Consider the following 4,722-nt stretch of genomic DNA (forward strand, 5'->3'; position numbering starts at 1 on the left):
CTTTAAAGTATAATATTAAAATATTTCTACCAGTAGCATATTATAATCAGACCTGTTATTTGAAAAATAAATCTGTTAATGATGTGAAGGATAGATAGAACCAAGAAAATGAGGCAGAAGCTTATTTGACCAGGCAGGCAATAGATAACAAACAATGTAAAAACCCAATGAAGAAACAAAATAAATAAAGTCACTGGAAAATACAAGAAAATTTCATGAGGAAAAGCTGACAGTTGTCTGTAAAAGATTCTATGTGCCAGATGAGGTAGACACAAATGTCTCTATTAGATGATGCTTAAAACAAAAATACAGATAAAAAAATGTATGGCAGCTTAACAGAGACATGAATTGAATTTATGCACTCAAACGCAAACTTGAGAATCTTTAAAATGAAGACCATAGTTGAAGGATTCCATTTAATGCCTCTGAAAAACAAGTTAGGGGAAATGTATAAAACACACATATTGGTTTTAGTGAGACAAACAGTTAAGGTAGATCAGAAAAGTTTAGATAGGATTTAGAGATTCTTATGTGAGGAAACTAACAGTTAATAAAAAATAAAATGAAAAAAAAATTTTTTTTAAAAACGTAGTGCATTGACAAGCTACAAATTATATTTATATAATCATATATAAGGTATAATTTTAAACATTTAATTTTAATTGTTTAATAACTTATTTACATTTTAGTTGTTATACAGTTATGTTAGGAAGATAAAAAGAAGAAATATGGGAGAATTAGATAGGAAAGCTACATTCTTGTTTTTCATAACAAGAATATGAGAAGAGTATCTACAGCTACCTATTTTTAACTTTGCATAAATTAAATAATACAGCACATATTTTTTCACACTTAAATTCTTGTACTTTAAAGTATGTTTGTGAAATTAACTCATATTGTTGCATGCAGCTATAGTCATTAATTTTAATACTATTTAGTATTTTCTTGTACACAATTCCCCAAGTCATTATTGTATTTATTTATTCTATTCTGTTTAATATTTGGATTATTTACAGTTTAGAGTTATTATGGAGAATGTTGTGGTAAATACCTTTGTACATGAATTACAGTGCATATATGTACACATTTCTGTTGAATAGTTGGATCATATGACATAGCCCATAATAACTTTTAGTAATGTCCAAACCATTTTCCAATGTGATTGTACCAGTTTATGTTCTCACTAGCACAGATTGAAAGTTATGACTGCTGCATGCCATGTCAACACTTCATATTATCAGTATTTTAATTTTAGTATGTCCAGTGTTTGTGAAGTTTACATTACTGAGGCTTATGTGATATGCCTTGGTTATTGACAATTTGAATTCACAAATATCCTCTGTTGTGAAAAGTCTGCTTAAGTTTCTTCTTTATTTTTCTAGTGAGGTAATCTATATTTTTCTGATTGATTAGCAGAAGTTCATTATATGTTCTGAACTAAAAATGTTCAACTATCCTTTTTGTTGAAATTTTTGTATCTCATTCAAGAAAAAATTTTTACAATGAAGTCATAAAGATATCTTAATTATATGTTAACTCATTTTTGGTTGTTTAGATTTTATTTTTAATATAAAGTTCACCTGAAATTGATTTTAATTTTTGGTATGGAGTGAGTTGATATCAATTCTCTCTAAATTAATTTGTGAATTTAATAAGTCCCAGTTGAAAAAACAAAACAGGCCTTTTTTGTTCTATATAAGATAACTCTAAATTTTCATTTAAAAAAATGAGCAAAAAATAATGCCCAGTAAATTCTGAAAAAGTTAAATACTTGAAGATGATTGACCCATTAGTTGTGCAACCTGCGCACTGAATAATCTTGGGCCAGGAGGAGAGAATAAAAGAGGATCATTAATGTTATAAATATGGAAAAATGATCAATGTACATAAAAAGCCCCAACTATTATCAAACCAATGGTAAACAGGTAGACTGACTAATGTAAGGAGATAAAGCCACCAAAATGAATTTCATATAAGAAATTTAGTATATGAAAAGGGCATTTCAAATCATGGTAAAAAGATCAGTTATTATTAAATGATGTTGAGCAAACTAAACAGAATCTCTACTGTGTACTTCACAATAAAACAAAGAAGCAAAACATAGTTTAAAAAATCAGAGTTCAGAGCTTCCATTTATATATGACCATACCTGAAAAGAAAAGATTGATGAATTCAAATAGAAAATAATAGATCTTGCAATGGAGAAAACAAAAACTGGCTAAAAATAATAAATAGAATCACAAATAAAAGTCTACCTATTTAAAGAGCTTCTTGGAATACAAAACCAATAGCAAAAACAGGCACAGGATAGAAAGAAAAAACTAAACAGATACTTTATACAAAAAAAACAAAATGAAACTCTAAGACTCTTTAAACATATGAAAAAATCCATACAACCTTACTAACAATAAAAGAAATGTACTATGTATCATCTTAGATTGACAAAGATTTATGAAAACAAAATTATATTGTCTGACATATGGAAGCATACACTGATAGCAGGAACACAAATCGGTGACAATTATTTAGGGATGAAACTAATGCCCATACTGTTTGACACTTGAATTCTGGCTCGTTAGCAGAATATTCATTAAATTGTACCCATAATCAAACTATTAGACACTCCTAAATGTTCATTTGCCAGTCACCAATCAAAAGAATTATATTACCATGGAATATTACGTACTTAAAGAAGAAGAATAAGAGGGAGAAGGGAAGAAGAAAGAATGGGAACTTCATTTGCATTTATATGCAGAGATCTCCAAAATAGACTGAGTAAAAAATATCTAGGAGTATATGGCGAATTACCATAAATAAAATGCAGGAGAAATAAAATGATCCAAGAATCTTATAACAGATTTTCTCCTCTGAATGGGAACCAAGTTTCTCAGATACACGTGAGGAACAAAAACTCATTTCTTACTCTGATCTCTTTCATAACTTTTGACATTTTATGATGAACAGGTATTATCTGCTCAAAAAGATGAATAAAATAACAACATGTTTAAGTGTCAGGAGGGATTACAGTGATCCTCAATGCTGATAATTTATTGTACTAGTCAATGAACACAGATTATGCTTCAAAATCTCCACATGCATCCCTGTGCATAATCTTCCCCAAATTTACATGATAGTTATTACTAGCCTCATTTTACAGTTATAGCAACTGGGGCTCAATGGTCATGTATTAGTTAAAATCAGTGGGATAGTCCTTATTCTTGTGTGTGTAGGTCCACACACACTTGCACTGTACTTCCTCTTGCTATAACACAATTTACTAAGCTTCACTTTAAATCCAAGTTGATGAAGTCACATCCCAACTTCTAATACATCTATCATTTTTCTTGCCCTTTTGCACTCCCTCTCCAACCCCTCCTACTCGTACAGACTCACGCGCACACAGAAATGGCTTTGTTTGGAAAGCAACCACCTACCATGAAGTGACCCAGAACCTTGCACAGTTCCATGGATAATTGTAGGAAACCAACAAATAGTTTTCATGTTCAAGACATATGTGAGTAATTGGTCAAACTTAAGTGGCATCGATCCTATTCTGCATAGCTGGACTGTTCTTTCAACCCCCAACCCTTGCATTCCTCTGCAAAATGTTTTGTTTATACAGGCAAAATTCTAAGCACATGGATGTATCATAGGCTGTCTTCATGACCAGATTCCAAATATTCAAAAGACAAGGAGCACAGCACAACTGATATTGAAAAATATAACTGCTGGTTAATCTTTGGAAAAGTGAAATAGCATCCCTTGTCATCAGGATGAAAGACAGATTGAGTGCCTTGTCTTAGGGAGTAAAGAGAAAGTGGATACCAAAATTTTTTATTAATCTGCTCTGTGAACTTAAGTGTTTGAACCACTTTAGCTTGTTTTCCAGATGATAAAAGTGGGGATAATAATACTTCCTGGGCACAATTGTGAGCTTTGTAAAAAGAAAGCAAAGCAATATCCTCAGTGCTGTATACATGGTAAGGATTTAATAAGTGATAACTATTGTTTTAGGTCATATTTTAATGCTCTACAGGCTGAATTATTAATAAATCCTATTGAGCCTCTGTATTGGTTGGGGTTCTCTAAAGTAATCAAAGCATGATATATATATATATATATATGATATATATATAATCAAAGCATTATATATATATTATTTATATATAATCAGAGGTGGGATCTGAACACTAAAGAGCCAAAAGATCTAGTAGCTGCTCAGACCAAGAAGCTGGAAGGCACAGAGCAGGAGGCATTAAGGATGTATTGCCAGTGTAAAACTGGAGCCTTACAAGATTCCTGGAGAGTCACTGGTATGAGTCTGTGTTGGAAGGCTGAGAAAACTTGAGTTTGATATTCACAGAGAATGACAATACAAATAACAAACCCATTCAAGCAAAATGGAGCTTTCCAAACATAGGCTGCTCTTTCTTTCCCTTTCCTTCCTCTTCAAGCTACAGGCCCATTGGAAGATGCCATCTATAGTCCCTCCTCAGTTTGCTGCTACATGCCACTCATCTCTGGGAACACTTACAGGCACATCCAGGAGTGTGCCTTACTAATCATCTACAGTGGGAGTTTTTTAATCCAGTCAGGTGACCATATCACTATTAACAGTCATACTCTCCCTCTAAAATATAACCTAGGGCTGAGGATGTAGCTCAGCGGCACTGCACCTGCCTGGCAAGCACAATATCCTGAGTTCAATTCCCGGTACTGGAA

The sequence above is a fragment of the Heterocephalus glaber genome, unplaced genomic scaffold, assembly GCF_053883595.1.
Source record: "Heterocephalus glaber isolate CG9 unplaced genomic scaffold, H.glaber_assembly_v1.0 deba00001504, whole genome shotgun sequence".
Classification (NCBI taxonomy): domain Eukaryota; kingdom Metazoa; phylum Chordata; class Mammalia; order Rodentia; family Bathyergidae; genus Heterocephalus; species Heterocephalus glaber.